The sequence below is a fragment of the Ambystoma mexicanum genome, chromosome 4q (genome assembly GCF_040938575.1).
Source record: "Ambystoma mexicanum isolate Mex_15411 chromosome 4q, UKY_AmexF1_1, whole genome shotgun sequence".
In the NCBI taxonomy this organism is placed as follows: Eukaryota; Metazoa; Chordata; class Amphibia; order Caudata; family Ambystomatidae; genus Ambystoma; species Ambystoma mexicanum.
The window spans coordinates 304,923,296-304,949,967 of NC_090928.1; the positions used below are offsets into that span (position 1 = coordinate 304,923,296).

Here is a 26,672-nt window from a genome sequence, read left to right on the forward strand (position 1 = left end):
CCACGATACGGACGACTGTGTCGACTGCCAGTCGCTCACTGCAAAGGCCTTGCGAGAATGCAAGAAGAAGCTGTCGGTAGGCAGGGTGTCTAAGCCCCGGAAGTCGAGGTCCGCGGTGCTTTCGACCGATGACTCGAGGGGTGACTCTCCGCGTCATCGTCGGAAATCCGGTGGATCTCCTTCAAGGAGTCGGTCTCGCCACTCCTCCGCCTCTTCTAGGCATTCGAGGAAGCGCCGGCATAGATCGCCTTCCCCGTCCTCTTCCGAGGACTCCGCCCGTCGGCGGGTCGCTTATCCCTCCATGCAAGTGACACCGGAGGAATGTGCTTCCTTCGGTAAGCAGATGCTAGCGATTCTGGAATTGCAGGGCACTGGTCCGTCCACGCCTCTGAGTGGGGTCGGTCGGCACCGGTCGAGAGACACCGCCCGTACGCCTTCAGGCTCGGGTGGTCGGCACGGCTCGCGGGAGAGGACCCGCTCGGACAAGGGTAGCCGTTCTCGCCATGCCCGTTCCAGGTCCCGGTCCTCGATGCGCTCGAGACCGCGTGATCCCGTGCCGTCTTCGAAGAAGACGTCGACGCCTGTGGCGCCGAGGTCGTCGACGATTTCTCTCGAGGCTCTGCCTCCAAGGGGGTCGTTGATGCCGTCGGCGACCAGGTTGTCAAGAGACACGCTCGGAGCTCCGGCTTCGAGGACTGTGTCGACGCCGCAGATGCTGGAGGCGTTGCAGCTGACGCCGATTTGCTCGACGTCGACGCCTTTTCTGTCGACACTGGCGCCGACTCGTTCGGCGCCCTCGACGCCTTTCGAGGCGGTGGTGTCGGAGGGGCACCGTGGCACGGGGTTTGCCCCTAGAAAGGCTATGGCTAAGGTCCGGCATTGCTTTGGTCCGCAGAGGTCTTCCTCTCCCCACCTGGAGTACATTTCAGAGGGTGATGAAGGCTCTGATGGCGGCCTGTTTCCGGTTACGGTTCCAGGTGACCTTATCTCGGGCCATAGCCAGTTTGATGACCTGAGGCAGTCGCTGCATGATGCCAGTGGACTGGACACCTCTCTGGAGGCGGAGTTTTGTCAGCCGGAGCCTGGCACCCATGCCGATTCGTCATATCGGCGCCTTATGTCTCGGGTTACCGAATACTTGGGTTGGTCAGCTGCCACGGGGGAGTTTGTTCAGGATGATCTCACGGACATCCTTGATCTCGGTCCACCCACTGACCCGGTCTTGCCTTTTCATATGGCTCTGCAGAGAAGGGTGGCGGCGGCTTGGACTGCTCCGGAGAGTCTCCCGACAGTGGGCAAGTCTTTGTCATGAAAATACCGTCCAGCCAGTAGCGACCCCTGCTACTTGTCTAGGCACCCCACCCCGGAGAGTTTGGTGGTGCAGGCGGCTACGGCCCCGGCAAAGCAGGCGTCGTATCCTACCATCCCTCCGGATAGGGACGACAAACGTTTTGACGGCTGGGCGAAGAAAGTGTTTTCTTCGGGGGGTATGGCGCTTCAGGCGGCCAACTCCATTTGTGCCTTGTCTCGTTTCACACACACTCTGTGGAACTGTGTTGCATTAGCGGCTGATCATATTCCCGAAGGGGACGAACGGGATGGTTTCCTTGCTATGGTTCAGGATGGCAAGGATGCTATGTGTGAGGCCGTTCAGTCGGGTTTGGACTTGGTGGATTGTGTCAGCTGGTCCATGGCGGCGAGCACCGTAATGCGCAGGTTTGCGTGGTTGCGGAAGTCTGGGTTCGCTCCTGATGTGCAGTCCCGGCTCCTCAACATGCCTTTTGACGGTGAACACCTTTTTGGCAGCAAGGCTAACGAGAGCCTTGAGAGGTTGCAGACCTCCAAAGCTGCAGTGAAATCGTTGGGCGCTGCAGTTCGCCAACCTCCGCCTTTTCGTCCTAGGGGACAGCAATGGAGTGGAGGTTCCTTTCGCTATTACTCGTCCTTCAGTAAAGCGAGAGGAGCTAGCAGTCAAAGAGGCCATCGTAAGAGTGCCAGAGGCAGAAAACAAGGTACTCGAGGTGCCAAGGCCGCTCGGGCAGTTGCCTCTTTGCCCTCAGGCAACACCGCAGCCGCTACCACTCAGTCATGAGGCCAGGTCCCATGGTTCGCGGGTTGGGGGAAGGCTGGCGCAGCATCTTGTAGAGTGGCAAGCCATTACTTCGGATGTGTGGGTTCTGGAGATCATAACCCACGGCTACTGTCTTCTTTTCGGCAGAGGCCTCACGACAATCCACCAGGGAACCTCTCTTTGACGAGTCCGGATCCGCTCCTTGCGCAGGAAATTCAAGCCCTGCTGGAGAAAAGCTCCATAGAACTGGTGCCTGTGGCGGGGAGGAACAAGGGATGGTATTCCCCTTATTTTTTTATTTCAAAGAAAGACGGGGGATTGAGACCCATCATGGACTTGCGCGGTTTGAACAAACTCCTCAGGAAGGACAAGTTCAAGATGGTGACTCTTTCTCAAGTCCTCCAGGCCCTTCAACTTCAGGACTGGTTGGTGTCTCTCGACCTCAAGGATGCTTACTTCCACGTGCCGATCCATCCCAAGCACAAGAAGTACCTGAGGTTCGCAGTTGGCGACTCGCACTTTCAGTTTCGGGTCCTGCCGTTCGGATTGACCTCCGCCCGAGGGTTTTCACCAAGCTCATGGTGGTGGTGGCAGCGCATCTCAGGAAAGGGGGGATTCACGTCTACCCCTACCTGGACGATTGGTTGATCAGGGGGAGCTCTCCCGAGCAAGTCCTGGATCATCTGTCCATCACCTGCCACTCCCTTCACAGGCTGGGATTCTCCCTCAATTTAAAGAAGTCCCATTTGACACCAACGCAGCGGCTCCAGTACATCGGAGCAGTGCTCGACACGTCCCTGGGGCAGTGTTTTCCTCCTCAGCTGAGGGGTCTTCACATTCAGCAGATGGTGCACAAGTTTCAGTTTGCCGAGAATCTCCCAGCGTCCGAGTTCTTGAGACTGCTCGGCCTCATGGCATCCTGCATTCTTCTGGTGCCAGCGGATGAGATCTTTGCAGTGGGCACTCAAGCTCCAGTGGTCTCAGTCCTCCGGCAGGCTGTCGGACCCTGTTCAGGTGCCGCCCTCGGTAGCCCGGGACCTTCTGTGGTGGGCCGTCGAGGGCAATCTGATGAAGGGGGCCCCATTTTGGCTGCCCTGGCCGGAGGTGATGATCGTGACGGACGCATCCCTCACGGGATGGGGAGCTCATGCCAACGAGTTGACAGTCAGCGGTCGTTGGTCTCCGTCGGAGTCCAGACTCCATATCAATCTGTTGGAGCTGAGGGCCGTCGGCTAGCCCTGAAGGCTTTTCTGCCGACTGTGCGAGGAAAGAGTGTCCTGATTCTGATGGACAACACGGTGGCCATGCACTACCTCAACAAAAAGGGGGGGGCAGGGTCACTTCTGCTGTGCAGGGAGGCGATGCAGCTCGAGTTCTGGGCCATCCAGCAGGAAGTTTCGATCTCGGCGGTTCATCTGGCTGGAGACGACAACAAGACGGCGGATGCTCTGAGCAGGCAGAGCACGATCTCTCACAAGTGGGAGCTGTCTCAGGAGATTCTCCTGGAGATCTTCGCCCTTTGGGGGACCCCTCAAGTGGATCTCTTTGCCTCCAGTGTCAACCGGAAGTGCGAAAGGTTTTGCTCGTGGGAATTTCCTCCAAAAAGAGCCTTAGGAGACGCGTTCGTGGTGGAGTGGTCATTCCCACTGCTGTACGCGCTTCCTCCAGTCCCCTTCATCCCGCAAGTGCTACGGAGGTTCGGTTCCCGGATGATCCTCATTGCTCCGGTGTGGGCCCGGAGGACATGGTACCCGGAACCTTCTAGACTTGTCCATCTGCCCTCCACGTCGTCTTCCCTACCGAGGCGATCTGCTCTCACGGGAGGGGGGTCAAGTTCTCCATCCAGAGGTCAGTTCCCTCAATCTTCACGCTTGGCTTCTGAAAGGTTGAGGTATAAGGATTGGGACCTCCCTGAAGACGTGATGGAGGTGTTGCTCTCGGCCAGGCGGCCGGCAACAAAGTCTCTGTACCGTTGCCGTTGGAGAAAGTTCTGCGACTGGTGCAGAGTTCAGAATGTGGATCCTTTTGAATGTGACATTCCCACGGTTTTGTCTTTTTTGCTTTCTTTGGCCCACAGGGGCTTGCAAGTGGGGACCATTAAAGGTTACCTGGCGGCGCTGTCCATATTTAAGCGCTCATCTGAAGAGTGTTCCTATTTCAAAATTCCTTTAATTTCGCAGTTTCTGAAAGGGCTCACTAATGTGTTCCCTCCGTCACCTTTTCTGGTGCCAGGCTGGGATTTGAAGCATGTTCTTAAGTTTCTTATGGGTGCTCCGTTTGAGCCTTTACATTCTTGCCCCTTGAGGCTGTTAACTCTGAAGACTGTGTTTTTGGTTGCGGTTGCTTCCACTCGCAGAGTGAGTGAGTTACAGGCACTTTCAGTTAAGCCACCCTTCACTGTGTTTCACAAGGACAGGGTTGTCCTTAGAGTTCGTCCTTCTTTTCTTCCGAAGGTGGTTTCGGAATTTCATTTGTGCCAGAAGGTTGTTCTTCCGGCTTTCTATCCTCTTCCACATCCTGGTAAGGAAGAGGAGAGGCTCCATAGGCTTGATCCTCGGAGAGCGTTGAGCTTTTATATTTCGTGCATGTCCCTGGTCAGAGTGGACGATCAACTTTTCGTTGGTTACGCTGGAAAGCGTTTGGGACAAGCTGTGACGAAACAGACTTTGTCTTGTTGGATTATTTTAGCTATCTCCGAGTGTTACCGCTTGGCGGGTAAGGACCCTCCGGCTGGCTTGCGGGCCCATTCTACCAGAGGAGTGGCTGCGTCTACTGCCCTGCAGAGGGGAGTTCCTATTCGTCACATCTGTGATGCAGCCACCTGGGCTTCAGTACATACTTTTGTACGTCACTATTCCCTTGATTCCATCAGAGGGCAAGATCTGGCCTTTGGCAAGGCAGTTCTCTGTTCCGCAATTTGATTGGGCATGCTAAATTTGTATTCTAAATTCTTTCCCAACTCCTTGCTTGGTACTGCTTTGGGAGTCTGTCATAGATATGGAATACGTCGGAGGACCCAATCCCCTCGAAGAACAAGTTACTTTCTTACCTGGTAACGTTCTTTAGATGGGATGGTCCGGCGACGTATTCCATATCGCTCCCTCCCTGCCTTTCCCGCTGCAAAATTTCTTTTGCGATTGCAGTTTGCGTTCCGCAAGGCCTTGATCCAAAATAAATCAATATTTCCCTTCCAAATTACCTGTATGCAGGTAAAAAAACTATAACTGAGGCTATGGGCGTCGTGCGTCCTACTTATCACATCGGGTGATGTCGGCCGTCGGAGGAGGTCCTCGGGGACGGCGCATCGACGTCATCGACGCAGGACGCAGACGCCAAAGATTTTCCGAAGCAGCACAGCTGTGGACATTACCTGTCATAGATATGGAATACGTTGTCGGACCATCCCATCGAAAGAACGTTACCAGGTAAGAAAGTAACTTGTTCACTTGCTGCAAGTTGCCCCTACGATCGATTCTTAAAGGCATTTGCTGCAGTGCTCTTCAATCTTTTTTTTTATGTCGACCTACTTCTCTTGTCCACCCTCCTCCCCCTTTGAGTACAGGTTTTGTAAGTTGGGCAACTCAGCCCCCCGAATGGCTGGTAGGCTGGGGCTAGAGATCAGGTGCCTCTAGTCATGGGGCGGCTGTGTGTGTGCTACCACTCTCACCCACAGCTCTCAACCAAGAATGGATTAAGTCACACGTTTTACAGATTATCCCACTGAAGTCAGTCAGGGGCATTTGGCTTGTTGGGAGGGCAGTAATAGAAGTTTTTGTCAGTCGGACAACTCTATAGCCAAAGAGTACAAGTTAAAGTGTTTTATTTTAAGAGATGCAGTTTAGGGGTTTGGAATAGACTGAAACAAAGCATGTAGGATATTAATCAAAATCAACAAATTCTGGCTTGCTTAAGAAGCCATGTCTGACAGTCTGTTCTTGTTTCCCTTTTGGCTCCGCCATCTGGTGGTAAAGTGGATGACCCTCAAAGTCCTTGGGGCGTTGTTGCCCCCAGCATTTCTTTCTTGGCTTGGCTGATGTTTTCTCTTTGGTAGTGTTCATCCGGATATCCTCAGTGGGAAGCTCCACTAGTGAAAGTCAAAGATCCACTTCTGTAGGCAGTTGCTACAGACCTCTGTAGACCTAAGAATGGCAAGGCACATACCCTGGGTAGCGGTTGACAGACTCTTCCATAGTCCCCAAAACACTGGGTTGGTAGGTGCACTGTCTGTGTTGGCTCTGACACTCCTTCGTTCTTCTGTTCTCCTATACTTTTTCCCCTCTCCAGCTTTTCCCCTCAATACCGCCAACAATCAGGCCCTATTCTCCTCTGCTCTCCTTTTAGATTTGTGTTAAGAAAGGAAGAAGGCCTTGCCTATGGCAAGAGGTAAAGTGCACAGAATTGCACAGGGAACAACTTAGGATCTAACAACGTGCATAAAATACCCAAGGCTTGTGTATGTATAACCCAGGAGTGCAAATAAAGTATTACCAATATACAATAAAGGAATGTAGGGTAAACACTTAAGACCTCCTTATAACCGAAAGGAAAGTCTGCAAACTCTTTACCCACTATGCTCTTACAGATACTGACAGCGCTAAACCCACGTAGCGGGCAAGCAAGTACAGATTCTGTGAACTGACACTCTGTAAAATACTGAATAAGGAACATTCAAACAGTACTCACGAGGACCGGAAAGACCACTAGAATGTCAGTAATATCACGAACCCTGTAGATCAAACAGGAACCCAGAAGGCTGTAAAAGCAAAGGGTTAAAGATAACAAAATACATAAAACCGTAGTCAGGGGAAAGTATGAATTGTGATGTTAACTTGTGAGGAAAACAAAAGGGGATACACGCTGGAACATGTTACAACAACACCCACACCTAATATACGATGGAAAGTAAATGCAGAGGTGCAATGGAAAATGGCATAGGGTTCGAAGGAAATGTCCAGTAGGGAATAAACCCCAAAACATGCCCCCAAGTGGCGGGAACGGGAGCGAAGGGAGCGAGCCGTGACAATTTGTTTTATTCCTTTCTTTCTCTGGACCTCCTTCCCTCCTCTCCACATGTTTCCTTGCCCCTTCATCTTGCTGCTCCGCCTCATCTTCCTTCAGTACCTCCTGTCCACCCTCCTTCAGTCTTGTTGTTCTAAAACTCTTAATTAGGTGAGCACAGGAATTGGCTCTTACAATTCAAATTTAATTCCCTGGCTGTTCTCTCTCAATGTCCTTGGTTTTGTGTGGGACTGTGGACCGAGCCTTTTAATGGGCGTCCACCATCTTGGTCTCTGTGCCTTCACCCTTTCCCTCTATTGCTCTGCTGTCTGTAGGATTTCGTGTTGGGTTGCCCTCCCTAAGGCTGCAGTGCCTATGGGATAACCATCTACCTTCTCCTGGTCCTACTTCAATCAGCAGATGGTGGCACCGCACCCCCAATGTGTGCTTCTTTCCTACGCATTAGCCTTAAATCTGGACTTCATCGCAAGTGCCCCAATATGAATGAAAGGGTTGAGAAGTTTGTTTATGTGCTTGGACAATTGAGGACAGGGTCCAACTTGGACAGCATCCTATGAAAGATAGTTGAATGGAGCATGGACCCTAACCTAACAACATCCATTGTCTTTTCATTAAGGATGCAATCTACCTATTAAAGACGTCCACAGAGTTTATCTCAGCATACTCTTGTTTTTGTTTGTTTTGATTGGTTAATGTCACAGCCTGCTTCCCACTCAGCCCAACTTTATCGTCCCAGTAGATCTGTATTCTTCATACTCCTACCTATCCCCTTTCCTCCATCCTTGTAGGTGTCCCCCAACATGGGGACAGTACCGGAGCCTATGGCAGTGAAAAATTGAGCTTCATCTTTAAATTTAGTATAGCGTGCAGGCGTGTGGCCTAGGGTGTGGGAATGCCCTGTGGAGGCTCTGCCCTATAGTGCCTCACCTCAGTCCCTTTTTCCGCACGGACGGTGTCCTATCTGGCAGCCTGCGCAGAGACTTTTTTAACTTTCCGCTTGCTCCCCATTTTAATCTTTTCAATCTTATTTAACCTCCCTTCGGTGCCTTGCCTCCCCCGGTGTTTGTCGGCTGCAGGAGGATTCACAAGATGTGCTCATGTGACCGCTCATTCCCACCCTTGTACCCCCATGCACACTGTCTTGAGTGCCTGGGGCCTGACCACCGCTGGGGCGCGTGTTCAGCTTGCAGCGCTCTCAGTCACAGGGTATTGAAAATTGGTTTTCGTGGTGGAGGGAGATCTTTCACACTTCTCCGCCCCACCTTAAGGACTTTGTCTCCTGGACCTCTCATCAAGACAAGGTACGCCCTCTGTTCAGCACAGCGAATCCTTACCCGGGGTTCCCACGGAGAAGTTGCTTGGATTCAGGTTCCGGCAGGCCTGATGCCTCTAAGGCTACCGGCTCCGGAGCCAAGGGACCCGGGGGCTCTTCTGGGCACTCCGGGGGCAGGCCTGAGGCCGGCCAGGGTACTGTGAGAAAACAGGGGGTGTCTCACCCAATAGTCCCAGAGCATCTCTCTCTCTCTCAGGTGGCCAGGGCACGGCCATCCCCTTTGGATCCAGATCCTGGGGGTGGAGCAGTCTGGGAGGATCACCTCAGTAGGGGCCCTTGGGGGAGTGGCGGTGAGGCAGCCGACAGTGAGATGCAGTATTCTCCCCTTTTTTGTTAATCTACCCCATCCTATTTTGTAGGATTTTACACAGTCCGGACTCAATCCCGCCCCCCACCACCCCTTTTTTACACAAAACTGGTCCGAGGAAGAAGTTGACTGAGAGTAACCAAACTAACTCTCTCACATTGTACTGGACATGTCTTGTTAATCGGGCCAGGCAAAATCAGGCACTTTACACTAAGTGCATACACCTGATACCAGTTAGCTCTCACACGAATAAAAGGCAACACCTAAATACACACTCTGAGCAAGGTGCAACACGAGTAAGAGCAGAACTTCCGGGACAAAGGCACAGCTACTGGAGCAGAGCAATGGACCAAGGGACAAGAGCAGCGAGCTGAAAACCCCATGGGTTCCCTACTGGAAATCGTTGCCCCTGACAGACCGCCAAAGACACGTGGAGAAGGCCAGATCCCACAAGTGAAGATTGCATTGTGTTTCAAGGACGCCAGCGACCCTCTCGGGTGAACGGCAGAGTTACGAAGACAAGGCGAAGCCTGCGGGACTAGCTTTGACTCAGGAATTGGAAATAGCAAAACAAGAAAGAATCTCACAGAGCTGGTGAGTTGGCAAGTGACCTGAGAGACAGGTGTGTGTTAAAGCAAATGAAGTTGCGACATTATATCACAAGTGTAGGCTGCACACGTGTATATGAGACCCATAGAAAGGCAGACCTGTGAATGAAACTTGAAATAAAAGGCAGCTGTGAGATCAGCGATACGAAGTGGTCCTATGAAAGGAAGTAGCTCATTCGAAAGTCTCTGTGAAAGGGACATTGTTTGAAGCTAACAGGCAAACAAGCAGCAAGAGTGAATTAAGCAAGAGCAAACTTGAACATTGAGTCGAAGTAGTCCTGTGGTGGTCTGTAAAGAGAGCCACATACATTCGAAAGTCTTTGACAGCCGAAAGGGGTCAGAGCCCAATTGAGGGAGACCCAAAGTACAATAAGCTTGGGGAAGGGAGCCCCAGCAAGTTTGTGTTGAACTGTAACGTGAGAGTTCTGAGCCCGACAGAGGGGACCTACGTGAACTGTATGCTATAAGGTCTGAGCTCAGCAGAGGGGGATGTTTGTGAACTTTACTTTGGAAACAATTTTGAAAGTCAAGAAAGACTTATCGTGGAAGGCCAGGCAGGCCTCAATCCACGGTTTGGAACTGCTCAGTGTGTTAGAAACCGAGCCAGAGTGTATCATCCTGCCTACAGGGATATCTTTATTCCGTTAGGTTGAACGTGAGGCGGAGAGCTGGTTCAACTACCTTTTATTCTTTTGAATACTGATTTTTCCATTGCATACATTTCTCCTTTTACACTTTGTGTACAAGAGATAGGGCAGGCATTATGTTTTTGTTAGCATGGGCCATTTTGATTTGACGGACTCCGCTAGGACTGTTTTGTTTATTGTTTGATGGTCGAGACTACTCGCATCTTAGTTATAGGGCAAAATAGGAGTTTCTCCGACCCCAACATACTCTTATGTCCCGTCCCCTTCGTTCCATACTGCATGAGCGACCCTCGCGAGGTACGGGAGACAGAACCTTTTTCACCAGAAACATCTTCTTCCCCTCTAAATTTAGAGGCTTATGGAGGGGCGGCCCCGGGAGCATGCACTGCCCTGAATCCACCCTCCTGTGCCACACCTCAGTCTCCTTTTCCATGCCGATGTAAACGGGCTGAATTCATGAGCGCTCCTGGGTTTGGCTTCGGCCATGTAATTCTACACGCGGATTCTTCCTCTATCTCTTCTTTCGTCTTTTTTCAATAGGTACTCGGTCCTCAGACACCACAGCTCCTCCCCGGTGCATGTGGACTTCGACTGGGTTCAGCAGGTGTCCATCCTGCAACGGGCCGTTTCCAACTTCAGACCCCCACGCCCTCTGCCTACATTGCCTTGGCCCAGACCACTGTTGGCCAGCCTGTTTGGCGGGCGGCTCGCTGTCCTCGAAAGCGCTGAAAAACAGACTAGCCAGGTGGAGGGAGCTCTTTCAGCGGTCTCCTTCTGAGGATCTCAAGAGTTTTGTGAAACGTTCCAGGCCAGAGGTAGGGCCTATATTTTCATCTGCACCTCGCAAGTGAGACTCCTTCCCAGGGACTCTCCTACACGTGAGGGACCGGTCAGGTCCTTATACCAACTCGCGCACAGAGGCTGTCACAGCTACCGGCCTTTGGGCTGAGGGGTCCTCGGATCCTCCCAGTGCCAGGGTTGAGGGGCTACTAGGCTCTATTACCGGGCTTGCGCCCGAAAGGCTCCGCCCTTGTACCGGCATCATGGCTGAGGGGCTATACCCTGTTACTGGCAGCACGTACGAGGGGATGCCTGAACGCAGCTCCAACGACCCCCTGTGTTGAGGTGGATACACCTACCGGGCACGGGCCCGAGGAGCGGGGCAAGTCGCACGCCGCTCACATAAGAGACTTGGCAGAGGCTTGCATCAACAGAGGGCACTAGCGACTTGCCAAGATGGCGGCTCTTCTTTGAGCTCCCGGTGGAGCTCCCATTAATCCTGCAAAATTTGCTGTTTTGAAGACGCGAGGAGGAGGGTGACCATCGGTGAGAGCCGCTCACCGTTCTACAGATCCTTGTGGCACCGGTGATTCACGGTGGTGTCTGGCTGTTGGCGTGTGGAGATGGGTCTGGGGCCGGGTCGCCCGGCCTTTCCGCTGCGTCCCTACACTGCGCAGACTTTTCAGCGGCTTCCGTCCCTTGGCGCCGAGAGAGTCCTGGTGGGGCAAGATCCTGGTAGGAGCGGCCACGGACCTGTGCTGCTTTGGAGCGCTGACCCCGGGCGCTCGGCGAGGAGGAGCAGTTTTGGTCTCTGGCTGCCCCTGGGTTGTTGCGTCCTCTGAGCGCCGTGTGCCCGCGGGGAGTGTGGACCCGCTCCCCGGCGGGACGAAGTCTCCTGTAGTCGAGGTCAGTTGCTGCACTCATCCGTGGGCCGCTGGGGGCTGCGCGGGTGTGTGGTTCCCGCGGCTGTCGCCCCCAGCCTCAATCAAACGCCGGCTGAGGCTACATACATACACCTATCGCCGGGGCGGAGCTGCGCCGGCGGGGGGGGGGCCGCCGCGGGTGGGCCAGGGAGCGGGCCGCGCTGGTGGAGCTAGTGGTGCGTGGCCCGCTGTACCTGCTCTGTGGGCCCTGTCTGTGGCCAATGGCTCTGGACTGAGGGGTCAGGCTGGCACTGGCGGGACAGAAGACCTGAGAAGAGTGGCAACTGTCTGTGGACCCTGCAGGCCCGTGTTCCCTTCCTTCAACTGGGGAAATTTGGACTGTGGCTGCAGTGGGGGTGTGGAGGGCAGAGGCGATCGAGGCCCACTGTGATTCCGTCTGTGGGGGGGACACTTGCCCCGGCCCCCGGCATCAGTGGAACCCTTTCGGGGGAGTGCATGCCGGCCAGGGTGTAAACGCAGGCCATCTGCCATAACAAGCTCCTGATACACTCCCGCCCAGACTGCTCCTTTGTATCTGTACAGCTGTGTTTCGCCATTGTTGCTACAAAACGGTCAGCGCGGCCAAGAATGGGTAAGGCTGATAAGGCTCAACGAAAATTGATGTTTGCGCCTGGAGCCGGGACGAGAACTCCTAAACACAGTCTACATTCAGAGTCCCCTGCAGCAGAGATGCCCCCTGCCACTGATGCTGCCCATCCCTCGGGTCCCGATATTAAGGAGATCCTGTGAGAACTCAAGGCGGGAATTGGTGGTCTAGATTGCAAATTGGACTGGCCAAATTGGGTGCCATCCGCTCGCCTGGCGCCTTGCTCAGCAGCCCGCCCAATAATTGCCAGGATTCTCAACTTTAAAGACCGGGATCAAATCCTGAAGCTGGCGAGAGACAGAGAAGAACTACAGTTTGACAGAGATACCATCCACATCTACCCTGACTTCTCTCAAGCTGTCCAAATGTCGCAGAGATCCTTCGTAGGTGTGAAACGCAGACTACGTGAAAATGGACTGCAATACTCCATGTTGTTCCCGGCCAAATTGAGGGTCCTCCATGCTGGCACAACTAAGTCCTTCACGGCACCAGAAGAAGCATCCGCATTCCTTGATCGTATCGGCTGCCGGCCCATAAGCGGCAACTCTCCGAGGCCTCCGCGCGGTGAACAAGCTGGGGAGCGCCCTCCCTGAGCTCCAAGATTGGCATGTTATCCTCTTGTCGCTCCTTAAATGCACAAGGCATAAGTGGCTATCCTTTTTTGCGGGAGCCAGAACTCTTGGTTAAGCACTAGCGCCCCTTGCACTGCTTCAAGTTCAATTTTGCTTGGTTGCTGTAATAAGGTGGGGGGTCTTTCGACGGGCAAGTTGGGGGTTGCCTGTGCTTGGGTGGGGGGGGGGGTCCAGTTTATGTTGGGGGTTTGTTTTTGGACGGGGGAACGTGCTGTGTATGATATCATGGCTGCAGTAGCCCACTTTGCAGAGGCCAATCGGCATAGCTTACAGGGAGACTATGGATGCAGGGGTTCTGACCTGAGCTCCTCCCCTCTGTGGCCCCACTTGGGCCCAAAACACGCTTACCCACTGGATCATTCAGGGTAGCAACTTGGAACGTCCGGGGTGGTAATAACCCCATCAAGGCTCGTAGGATTGTCCAGTATCCTAAAAGACACAATGTGGATGTCGCGTTCAATTAAGAAACCCCCTTTATCCGAGAGCAAATGGTTGGCGTGCTGGGGTTGTCATAGATATTTTTCCTCCTATTCGACTTATGCACGTGGGGTTGCCACCCTCATTAGTCGTAGGGTATCATTTAAGTTGCAGTCAGTGAAGCGCGACGAAGTGGGCAGGTCCCTCCTGGTACATGGGGTGCTAGATGGAGTTGAAGTGACCCTTGCGAATACTTATGGTCCGAATGTAGATGGTACTAACAACTTCGATTGGGTCATGACTAACGTAGCTGATGTTGTATACACCACAATTATCTGGGGGGGAGATTTGAACACTACACTCAACCCGAACATTGACAAATCCCATACCATAAGCACCGCATATTCTAAAGCTGACTTGCAGATACAAGACATTTGTAGGGCCTATAACCTGGTGGATGCTTGGCGCGCCAGGCACCTGTCGACGCGTGATTACACCTTTCACTCGTGGGTACACGGCACCAGCTCTAGGCTGGACTGCCTTTTGGTATCAAGACACACGTCGATACTGTGGGGCGATTGCCACATTCTCCCTCGGATGCTATCCGATCATTCCCCAGTGGTCCTTGAGGGGAGCCCGGTCGGACATGTCGGTAGCAGACCACCATGGAGGTTCAAGCGTGGGGCTCTTCAGGATCAGGTGTTTGCCCAGGAACTTCGGTCCGACATAATGGCCTTCCTGGACATAAATCGTGACTCGGTTGAATCGGCCGGGACCCTGTGGGAAACCCTCAAGTGCTTTGTGCGGGGGGTGTATAGCTAAAGAGCAGGTGGTACTGAAGTTGATAAGAGCGGAGTTGGCAGCTAGTGAAGCTCGACTGAAGAATCTGGAGCAGTCATACGATACCCAGAATGACAATCGTACCCTTGCCTCGCTTAGAAAGGAGCTTGAAAATTTCAGAACCTGTGCCGAAAGGGAAACTAAGTTTTTGTCTCAATCACATAGAATACGACAGTGTGGAGAGGGCCAGAGGCCGGGAGCTCTGCTTGCTAGGTTGATAGCGTCAGACAGGAGATCTCCCCCAATAGACTGTATACCGGCACCTGACGGTTCTGTCGCTCTCACCGAAGACGGTATCACCGAGTCGTTCCGGGCCTTCTATCAAGACCTATACAATACGAGAGGCGACTCCGCACCGGGGCCCCTTCTCCAATATTAAGACCAGATTGGACTCTTCTGGGCTGATCAAGTGCTAAGAGAGCCATTAAACGCCCCCATATCGCTGGATGAGATATTGGAGGCCATAAAAGCGCTCCCAAGCTCCAAGGCCCCTGGCCCGGATGGTCCAACGGTCGAATTTTATGAAGCCTTTGCCGCAATCGTGGCACCCCTTCTACTACAAGTTTACCTTGAGGCGACTGAAAAAGGAAGTCTGCCCGCGACGCTTCGGTATGCTAATATTGTTCTCATTCACAAGAATGGTAAACCCCCTGATCAATGCGGGTCATATAGGCCAATTTCTTTAATTAATTTAGATAATAAAATATTGGCCAAAATTCTTGCCGCAAGATTGCTCCCCCAGATGCCGACCAAGAAGGGTTGATTCCTGGTCGCAACACGACCTTTGGGCTGAGATGCATGTTCGGCGTCATTGAGGCTATTGACCCTACCGTCCAGGCGGTGGCGGTGCTTCTTGATGCTGAAAAAGCGTTTGATTCTGTGGAATGGCCCTACCTCTTTACAATACTTGATAGGATGGGTCTGGGGAAGCACTTTCTGAAGCTAGTAGCACTTCTATATGGGAACCCGGTGTCCAGAGTCCTTGTGGGGAGGGCGAGGTTGGCTAATATAACGCTTCAGAGGGGGACCAGACAGGGGTATCCCCTATCGGCTCTCCTGTTTGCTTTGGCGATGGAACCTCTTGTTGAGAGCCTACGTTCGCGGCACCTGCACAGGGGTCTTTAGTTTTGCCCGCACAAAATAATAATTTCGCACTACACAGACGATGTGGCTCTTTTCATTCGGGATCCGGTTGAAAATTTGAATCCAATAATGCATGAGGTGACTAGATTTGGAGAGCTCTCTGGCCTAAAAATTAATAGCTCTAAATCGATAGTTTTCCCTCAGACCGATGTCACGCAAGAATTTCTCGATGACTACGGGCTTAAATGGGAGCGGTCCGGAGTACGGTATCTTGGTATTTGCCTGTCCGAGATTTCCCCACCCTTCTGCAAGATAATTATGGGAAACTGATTGACACACTGCGGGGCCAGATTACAAGATGGAAGAGTCTCCCGCGCACTTTCTGGGGTTGGGTGTCCATGGTGAAGATGGTAGTCTTGCCCAAGCTCCTTTACCTGTTTGCAAACATTCCCATCACACTCCCGCAGAAAATCCTTGCCCTACTGCGTAGCATGATCCTTGATTTGGTCTGGCCCGGTAAACCTGCAAGGGTGGCCTACACAACTCTGATTCAACCAGTTGCGAGGGGGGCTTGGCACTCCCGGATCCAGAGCGGTATCACTGGGCAGCCCAAGCCCAGTTCCTAAGTCATTGGTATGCCACACAGATTGTTCGACCCCATGTTCATGTCGAACGGGCTCTAATGTCCCCTCACATGCTGCGCGTGACCATAATCAGTGCACTTCAGACTCACCCCAATTCCTTAAACATAGTCCATTCTACAAACGCTGCATGGGTGAAAATAGCACGGAAAAGCAAGATTAGACGTGCACTATTCCCTGCTTCTTCCTGCCAAATTTATCCCTGGGGTCCCGCTTACTAACGAACAGGTCTATCTTCGATGGATACGTAAGTTGCAAATCAACAAGCTGGGTGACCTGTTGGTTGATGGGTGCTTTATATCACTACAGCAGGCTAGAGAGCGTGGGGCAAGCAATGCCCTAGATATATTTATATATTTTAGGCTCCACCAGGTGGCACAGAGGCTTTTCCCTACTTTTCCCATGCAACCACAGACTTGGCAGCTGCTACATGACACAATTCAGGCCCAGGGTGAGGGCAAGTTGGTATCCGGGTTATATAAGAACAGCCTTGTGCACTCTGATTCTGCAAAGCTCACATGGGAGAGGTCCCTGGGGAGGAGTATCCCAGAGGTGGACTGGTCATTTATCCTTTCTCAAACTCAGAAGGTGGCGCTGAATTCACGATTCAAACAAATACATTTTAACTTTGTCCACCAAACCTACCATACCCCGGCCAGGCTTCGCAAGCATCGGACCGAAGTCGCGGGGACTTGTGATCGATGTGGGGCCCAGGACGCAGATTTTTTGCACTTGGCTTGTAACTGTTCGGCTGTAAATAGATTTTGGGGGGAGGTTTGGGAGGCGCTTACTGCCATTGTGGGTGAACGTATTGATCTGGACCCTGTGATTGCTTTGCTTGGTCTTACCAGGGGGATAGCTCTACATTCCCGAAAATTGGTTGGGCTCCTGCTGGTCCTAGCAAAAAGAAGAGTGGCAATGACCTGGGGAAGAGGCCAGCCCCCGAACTCTCGAATGTGGTTGCGTGACGTTGCGTATTGCCAAGATACTGATACAATGTAGATTAGGACATTGCCACTTAATGCAAGACCACCTGATATATGGGGTCCCTATGTGAACTACTTAGTTGCTAATCCCACTGATGCACCCTCTTCCGCGTATCCACCTTAGTGGTTGTGTTCTGGGTCGACCTATGGGGCCCTGGTGCTATTGTGATCAATACGAATTTCCCAGGTTATGTATTATTGTATGCTTTGTATGGACTGCGTTGGGAGCTGTAGGTGGCGGGAGGAGGGAAGTTTTCTGGGTACACAGCTCGTTCCTTTGTTTGTTTATTTCCCTGTATGTTCATGAAAATTTGAAAATAAAGTTATTAAAAAAAAAAGAGGCTTGCATCAACAAGCCGAGCAACACAGCGCAGCCACGTGGTAGGCAGCTCAACAAAATGGCAGACGGGCCAGAAAAGGACACCCCTTCGACACCTCTGCAAGACTTCGGCGAAGAACGAGTATCGAGGTGGGACTGGCATCAACCAGGTACGTGGCCTACGGCCTACTCGTCTTATGTGCAAGGCTGTTTTCCCTTGCATCCGTATGTACAGGGTCGGCAGCGGCCTCAGTTGTCTCCATGTCTCTAGTAACCCCTTCAGTGCCCTCCTCCTCCCCCCCCCTTCGGCCAGCGAGTACCGGATCTTTGAGAGGTCCCTCGGCCTCATGAAGTCTCTAGATATGGGGGCTATCATCAAGGACGCAGTCAGGGAAGTCCTTCCCGCTATGCTAGCGGCACCACAGACGCCTCTGCAGATGCCTCTGGCACTGGTGCAGCCGCCTCCTCCTGCTCCTCAGCCTACTCCACAGGCGGTTCCATACCAGCCTCCTCCTCTTCCTCAGCCTCCGCCTGTGTTCCCTGTGCCCCAGCCTCCGGATACTCCTCCTCCACAGGATCCCCCAGACCCTCAGGATACTGATGAGAAGGATCCTGACAAGCGATCATCGGCCAAGGCCTTCCACGAACGTATCTCGGGTGTGGCGGAATTCCTTGGCCTCCCACAGCCCCAGGTTGAACAGCCAGAAGAGGGTGTCCTCGATGAAGTCCTCACGAGGCGCCCTTCTGCCAGAACGGGGTTCCCACTGCAGACCGGCATAGTATCTCTCGCCAAGAAGGGGTGGCTCAAACCCCACTCTGTCCAGCCAGTCAACCGCCGCCTGACGCCAAGTACAGGTAGATGGAGGGGGAAACACTCTTGCTCGCCTCCCGCCCTCAGCCACATTCCTCAGTGATCGCTGCGGCATCACTGTACTCCAAGCCTCAGCTGTCCTCGTCTTCGTCTTCCAAGGTGCTGTTAGGCAAGGAGGAGAAAACCTTGGAGACATACGGTAAGGAGCTGTATTGCAATGATTCCTTGTACCTGCGACAGGCCAACGCAGACGTCATGCTGGCAGCCGCTAACCAGAGATTATGGCGGGAAATTGACGACTTCCTCTCAGAACTACCCACCCACAATCAATTACGTTTCAATATGGGGCTAGCCGAAGCCAAGCTCATGACTCAGGATATCATGGTGTCCACTCTGACACATATGATACCTCTGGACGTGCCATCTGTATTGATACGGACATAAGGATGGCCTGGCTCTGGGCAACCAAGTTCAACCCAGATGTCCAGGAATGTATTCTAGACCTGCCCTTCGAGGGCAGTGACCTCTTTCACTCCAGCACAGACGAAGAGCTAGACAAGAAGAAGAATAGCTCTCAGGCAGCTAAGTCTTTATCCATTCTGGCAAAGATCACGCCCAAAGCGTACTCCGAGTCTCAGCAAGGCTCGGATAAGGGTCGCTCATCTGGAGGCTTCCGCGGCTTCCAGGAACGGAGGTCTAGGAAGCCGGAACGCTTGCGACCCCCAGTCGGCGCAAGCATCAAAATGAGAGGGGTGGCAAGGGCTTTTTCCAGTCCCCCTCCTCTGCCTCTGAGGGTAAGAAGTCATGACAGACCCACTCAGGTCCACGTGTAGCCAGTGGGGGGCAGGCTTGCTCTTCACGCATACTTTTGGCGACAGAACTTCGCAGACCCATGGATCGTGTCAGTAGTATCCTCGGGGTACCGTCTACCTATTCCTGCCTATTCCCCCTCCTCTCCCTCACTTCCGCAAGTTGGGACAGCAACTCTTTTGGCGGAGATTCGGTCGCTCGTCCTGAGCCAGGTCGTGGAGGAAGTCCCAGCCTCCGAGCGGGGATCGGGCTTCTACTCCAGGATCTTCGCCATTCAGAAAAAGAACCAGGCTGGCCTGAGAGTTGTACTGGACCTTTCCACCCTCAACCTCTCCTTACCTCTCCAGAGGTTCAAAATGTTGAGGCCAGCTTTTATTGCGGCGACATTATGCAGGGGAGACTGGATGTGCTCCCTGGATCTGAAGGACGCCTATCTGCAAGTCCCGATCTGGCAACCCCATCGGTCTTTCCTCCGGTTCAGGATCATGGGCTGCCATTTTCAGTACAAGGTCCTCCCTTTTGGCCTCAACCCGGCCCCCAGGGTCTTTACCAGACTCATGTATGTGACGGCAGCCCTCCTCCTGGCTCAGGGCCTCCATATATACACCTACCTGGATGACTGGCTTGTCAGGGCTACATCTCAATAAGCAGTTCACCACTCCCCCCCATGCACTGATGAACACGCTACACGACCTGGGCTTTTCGCTCAATCTCAAGAAGTCACAAATGCAACCCACAAAGTCGTTGACCTTCCTGGGCCTCATCTGGGACACGCGCTCCGAGAGGGTCTACTGCTAGGCTTTTTTGCAGCGGTACTGTTGGCCGTCCCCCACACAAGACTCATGATGAGGAGGATTCAGCTACACTTCGCAACATCGTGGAACCAGGAGAGTGGCTCTCAGGCCAAAATTATCAGGATCCCCATCTCTCTCCACCTGGACCTCACATGGTGGTCCAGGGACTGCAACCTGCGGATGGGCAAGCCCTTCCGGCCCCCTGTTCCTCAGGTGACGATTACCACAGACTCCTCACTAGAGGGCTGGGGAGCCACCCTGGAGGACCTCTGGGTCCAAGACACGTGTACCCATCAAGAACAAGAATACCACATCAATTGGCTGGAACTGAACGCCATCTGGTTAGCGCTCAGAGCCTTCCTCCCACGTATCAAGGGATGAGTGGTCCTCATCCAAACAGACAACTCGACCAGTATGTACTACATCAACAAGCAAGGGGGGACCAGGTCCCCTTCCCTGTGCAGACTGGCGATCAGCATGTGGGAATGGGCCTTGGAGAACGACATCTACCTCACGGCAGTGCACCTTCCTGGGGAATCCAACCTGGAAGCGGACAGGCTCAGCAGGTTGGGAGAAGACAACTAAGAGTGGCAGCTGAACGACCTCGTTGCACAGGAGATCTTCCACTGTTGGGCCTCCCCCAGGTGGATCTCTTTGCCACCAGGCAGAACAAGAAGTGCCCCCAGTTCGCCTCCTGGCAGGCAGGGGCAGGGCCTAGGCTCCCTCGGCGACGCCTTGTGGATCCAGTGGAACGGCATGTCAGCATATGCCTTCCCGCCCACTCAATTGATTCACAGAGTTCTTTGCCAGTTCAAGATGTCTCGCCAGCTCAACCTCATTCTGATAGCCCCGTGGTGGCCAGCCAGGCTATGGTTCTCAGAGCTGCTCAGCCTCTCGGCGGTCTCTCCAATCCACCTCCCGACGGGCCCAGCACACCTTATGACACAGCAGGGGGGCAGGGTCGTCCAGGGGGCTAGGAGCAAGGCTACCAGAGCCCAGTATAAGAGTAAATGGACCAGGTTCTGCCACTGGGCTCACTCCAAGGATATTGATCCGCTGGCTTGCTCATTGGACGACGTGCTGTCATTCTCAGCTCACCTCGCCAACACTGGCGTGCAGGTGGACACCTGCCGCACATACCTCTCAGCCTTTGGGGCCTACAGGAACTCGGAGGAAGGGGTCTTCTCCTCCTCCAACCCGATTGTCAGGAGACATTTGGCCGGGCTCGCTAGGCTCCACCCGCCCATCAGGAAGCCACACCCCGTGTGGGATTTGAGTCTGGTCTTGTGCGCCCTCGCTCACAAGCCTTTTGAGTCCATGGCCACTGCAGGCATCAGGCTGGTCACCATCAAGACGGCTCTGTTAGTCGGCCTCATATCGGATCGCAGGGTCAGTGAGATCCAGGCCCTAGTCGCCTCAGAGCCGTACACGACCTTCCACAAGGACAAGGTGGTCCTGCGGACCCATCTGGCATTTTTATCTAAGGTGCCATCAGTCTTTCACTTAAACAAGGAAATCATCCTTCCTACATTCTTTGCGGACCCGAAGGACGAGCCTCAGAGAGTTCTGCACTGCCTGGATGTCAGACATGCCCTGAAATTCTACCTGGACAGGACCAAGGGCTTCCGCAAGTCAGGTGCCCTATTCATCACCTTTGGAGGCACCAGGCCGGACTATCAGGCCTCCAAAGCCTCCATCTCCCGCTGGATGGTCTCGGCCATCAAGGAAGCGTATGAGGCCCAGCATAGAACCCTTCCGGGGAACATGCATCCCCACGCGTCAGGGCCAAGGCAACGGCCATCACCTTTCAACGGCATGTCCCTTGGCAGGTCATTAGCAGGGCGGCCACATGGGCCACTCCCTCGGCTTTCTGCAAGCATTACTGTTTGGATGCCGGCCCCAGATCAGATGCGGCTTTCGGACAGATGGTTCTCCGGAACCTGTTTGCTTAAGGAGGGTCTCCTTTCCACCCTGGGGCTACAGTCCGTTGTAATCGCCCATGCAGTATGGAGGAAAGGGGATGCGACGTAAGAGTAATTTTAAGTTAGTCACTGTAGCGACTTACGTACTCTTAGTCCATAGTTCCCTTTCCTCCATACATCCCACCATCCTATCCCCTAATAATCTGGTGTCATTAGGCAATGGTATTTCTATTGTCGGCATTTCTTTGGGGTCAGAGGTGTGGCGCCAGAGGGCGGAATCAGGACAGTGAATGCTCCCAGGGCCGCGCCTCCGCGTCCCTTTAAATTTAGAAGGGAAGAAGATTTTTCTGGTGAAAAGGTTCTGTCTGTCGTCCCTCGCGAGGGACGTCCATGCAGTATGAAGGACTTGGGACTAATAATATGTTAGTCAAAATGGTGAGTAACTTATCATTTTTCAATAAAGGTTTTACAAATTGTATCCATTATGTCAGTATCATACTTGTGATACCGTGCCTTCCCTACAGTACTGACTCCCATGCTGAGGGGCTCAGGGACACTAACGGGCTGTCCTCTTCTTCGACCCTAAGGGGTAAGGCATTGTGGGGGCCACCTCCAAGAGTTAGTTCTCTACACGATCCAGCATGGCTACTGGCACAGGTGCTGAGGGTGTCTAGCCTACTGGAGCTCGCTCTGAGGTCATGAGTCAGGGCGTTAGGACTACCGGCCAGCCGGCCGAGGGCTCAGCCCCTACCAGAGTGATCTCTGAGATCAACGCTTCTGTTTCAAGTGCAAGTCCCAAGCTGTATCCTCCCATGTCTGAGGCCTCTCGTGGCTCACGGCCTTTGCGCCCTCCCATCCAGGGCGTGGCGCAAGGCTTCAAAATGGCAGAGAGGCACGTGGCGGAGCCTGCCAGACCGGCAGCCATCTTGGATTCAACTCTGGGCCCGCACATGCTCTCGCCCATTGTACGGTCTTTGCAGGAAGATCCCAGCCCCCATCCCTCTGGACGCTGCAGCCGATTGTATGGCACAGGCATCTGGTCTCCTCAGGGGTACATCTTCCCATCGCAGCCTTATGACTACACGCCTCAGGCACTTCATCGCTTTGACCAGGAGCGGAGACCCAGCGCCTCGGAGGCTGTGCCCCTAGAGACCCGGTGGCTAGCGAGGACCGCTTCAAGCGTTTCCTCCTCTTCTTCGTGCGATTCCCCTCAGATGACGAGGCGCCTAAAGGATATAGTGAAGAAGGTGATCCCGTAGTTGGTGCCTCCCCCGGATCCCTCCTCTGGGTCCTCCTCCCGTTCCTCCAGCGCTGCCGGTTCCAGTGCCAGTCCCTCCCCCGGTCCAGGCCCTACCGGTTGTTCAGACACCATCACCTCCTCTTGTATCACAAACACCTCTCCCTCAACAGCCGTTGGACCTGCCTTTGGCTACAGATTTAGGGGGGGGGGCCCTGTCGGCACTTGTGTCCCAGGGCCCGGACCCCCCTCGGTCTGTAAACAAAGGGGGGGGGAACCATGACGGCGATGACCCCCAGGACGATGAACCCTCAGCATCCATTAAGGCCTTTCATGACCGCCTTCAGGTCCTGGTGGAGTTCTTGGGGGGGGGGGGGTCCTTCAGCCCGAGGAAGCCCCCCAGGAGTGCTAACAGAGGTTTTGGGCAAACGCACCACAATCCGGTCTGGCATCCCTCTTCAGAAGAATGTCCTGCCGGTGGTGAGAAAGGTCTGGGAGAAGCCCAGGGTCAACGGCCAGATGCGCAAGAAGCTGAACAGCAGGTTCATGCTGACAGACCGGTAGCCAATCCACCTGGCCTCCCATCTGCAGCCGCAATTCTTCATTGGTGGCTGCGGCCTCATTATATTCTAAATTATCGTCCTCATAGTCTTCCTCCACAGGCGCTCGCTCCAGCTGTCTTTCCAAGGAGAACAAGGTCCTCGAGTCTTTGGGCAAACACTGTTATGCCATTTCGGGACTGCATCTACAGCAAGCCAATGCTGACGTCCTCTTGGCCACAGCTAACCAGAAGCTGTGGTGGGAGCTCAGGGAATTTCTGCCTGCCCACCCTTTGGAAAGGCAAGCCACCTTCAAGGCCAGTCTGGCGGATGCTCGGGCCGTTGCACAGGACCTCATGGAGTCTTCGGTCTCCCATATTGACACAGCCAGTAGAGGGCTGTGCCCTGGTGTCGAGATGAGAAGGATGGTGTGGATGCATGCCACTAAGTTTAAATCTGACGTGCAAGAGCGGATCCTGCATCAAGCCCTTCAAGGGCCTGGACCTCTTTCATTCGTCAACCGGTGACGAGTTGACAAAGAAGAAAACCTCCACTCAAACCGCCAAGTCCTTGGTCATCCTGACAAAGCCAAGGCTGAAGTCCTTCCCTCAGTCTCAGGTCAGGACCAAATTCAAACCCTGCGCTTTCACCGGCTTCAATGGGTTCGGAGACTGCAGTATGCAGAAGCCTTACAGGTCACCCAGCGACAACAGGAAGAAGCAGCAGAGGACTCTGGTTTTTCTGCTAGCCCTCCTCTGCCACTGCCTCCGATGCCAGGAAACAGTGGTGTCAAGGTCAGGGAACACAGCTGTCCAGTGGGGGCCATCTAGCTCTTTTCCAGGATACCTGGCAGCGTCTTTTCAACAACATGTGGATCCTATCCGTAGTCTCCACGGGCTTCAGTTTTCCTCTTAGTTTCCCTCTGTCATCTTCTTATCCTCTTCATCAGATCAGGTCCCCGACTGTTTTACAGGAGATCCTTTCACTTTTAGAGATGCAGGTAATAGAACCGGTTCCTCAATCAGACAGGCTCTCTGGGTCCTACTCCAGGATTTTTGCAGTACCCATGAACAGCCAGGCTGGCCTAATGGTTGCCCTGGACTTGTCATTTCTCAATCTGTCTTTACCTCTAGAACGCTTCAAGATAATTACTCCCGCCCACATAGTAGAGTCTCTGTGTGAAGGGGACTGGATTTGTTCCCTGGACCTCAAGGTTGCTAACCTGCATGCCCCCATCAGAAATGTCTGCGGTTCACAATGTTGTCCTACCATTTTCAGTACAAGGTACTGCCTTTTGACATGAATTCGGCCCCTCTTGTCTTCGCGAGTTGATGAACGCAGTGGCGGGTCTCCTTCGCTTGGAGGGCCTTCATCTCTGCCCATATCTGGACAACTGGCTGGTGAGGGCGAGACCAACCGAAGGGGTGGTGCACTCCTGCCAGAGATTGGTGGATTTTCTCCATCAGCTGTTCTCACTCAAGCAGAGGAAGTCACAGTTGTGCCCATCTCAGGATCTTGTCTTCCTAGGGTTGCGTTGGAACATGGCCGTTCAGTGGGTGTTCCCCACACTCGAGAGGATCCTCTCCCTTCGCAAGGCGATAGGGTACTTTCTGATGACCTCCTGCATCCTCACTGTACAGCACACTCGCCTCAAGATGAGGCACCCCCAGCTCCACCTGGCTGTCAATTGGGATCAGGAGACGGGGTCTCAGTTGGACAGGATCCTAATATCCTCGCTCCCTCTTCCCGATCTTCGCTGGTGGATGATGGACGGCAGTGTTTCAGTGGGAGCGTACTTTGGTGCTGATGACAGACTCCTCTCTTTCGGGCTCGTGGGCTACTCTGGAGGGCTACGTAATTCATGGCGCATGATCCAGGACGGAAGCCCTCCTGCATATCAATCTGCTTGAGCTGAGGGCAGCGAGCCTGGCCCTCAAGGCGTTTCTGTCCCCTCATCAAGGACAGTTCTGTTCTGGTCAGGACCGACAACTCTACTATAATGTTTTACCTGAACAAGCAGGGTGGCACCCGTTCCTCCCCCCTACCTCCTCCTCTGTCTGAAGGCAGTATCAATCTGGGAATGGGCCCTGACAGAAAGGGTTTGGATTTCTGCGATCCGCCTTCAGGGGGACAGAAATGCAGAAGCGGACCAACTGAGCCGCTTGGGGTTCAACACCTTCGAGTGGGAGTGTACACTGACTCCTTTTTGCCCCTGTTCCAGCATTGGGGGTTCGTGGACCTGGACTTGTTCGCATCTCCCGAGAATTCCAAGTGCCTCCAGTTTTCTTCATGGGCAGGACGGTGTTGGGGGGCCACTGGGAGACGCCTTCCAGATCTGTTGGCAAGGCTGCAGGTGTTATGCATTCTCGCCCAACCCTCTGCTCCAACGGACCTTCTGCAGGTTATGGGCTTCGATGGGATGCAACCTCATCCTGATTGCCCCCCCATTGGCCTTCGAGACCCTGGTTTTCAGATCTGCTGCAGTTGTGCTCCTAGGGTCCCTTCCGATCTCCAGCAGGTGCTTCCTGATGCAGCAGGGCGGGGCAGTGGAACATCCGGATCCGGCCAAGCTTGCCTTTGCGGCCTGGTTCCTGACCAGCTGAGGCTTCAGCATGCACAATTTTCGGATGACAACTGGAACATCACTCAACAGGCCAGGAGGCCCTCGACTCAGTATATGAGCAAATGGACTAGTTTCTGCCGTTGGGCTTGTGACAGGGGTCTGGACCCTGTCACCTGTCCACTCGATGTTCTGGCTTTTTCAGCACTCCTGGCTCATTCTGGAGTTCAGGTGGATACCTGACGCACTTATTTGGTGGCCATTAGGGCTTTCAAGAATTCCCCTGAGCATGTGTTTTCGGCAGCCAACCCAGTGGTTAAGGCCCACCTTAAGGGCTTGTCTAGAATTATTCCTCTGGTAAATAGGCCGCACACGGTGTGGCACCTCAATGTGGTTCCGTCACCTTTGCAGCGGAAGCCTATCGAGCCAATGGCCTCTCTGGACATCGCTTAGTAACACTAAAAAGACAGTTTTACTGGTAGCTCTGCCCTGTGTGCGCAGGGTTAGTGAGTTGCAGGCGTTGTCTTCGTGAAAACCCTTCACCACATTTCACAACGACAAGGTCATCTTGCCACTCACCCAAACTTCTTCCCCAAGGTGGTCTCTCCATTTCATTTGAATCAAGAGATCTGCCTGCCTGTGTTCTTCCGGGAACCCACAGTCAGAGGCAGAGAGGCCCCTATTTTGCTTGGACCTCAAGAGGGTCCTCAAGTTTTACCCCTCTTGGATGAAATCCTTCAGGAAGTCCGAGACATTGTTTGTGACTTTTGGGGGCTCCTCCCCTGG

General features: G+C 53.6%; 1 protein-coding gene across 1 annotated transcript in view; it reads left to right on the forward strand.

Moving 5' to 3' along the window:
• Positions 1-26,672, forward strand: part of TULP4 (TUB like protein 4) — a 1,536,781-nt gene that overhangs the window by 1,404,195 nt on the left and 105,914 nt on the right. The gene's annotated exons all lie outside the window — the stretch shown is intronic.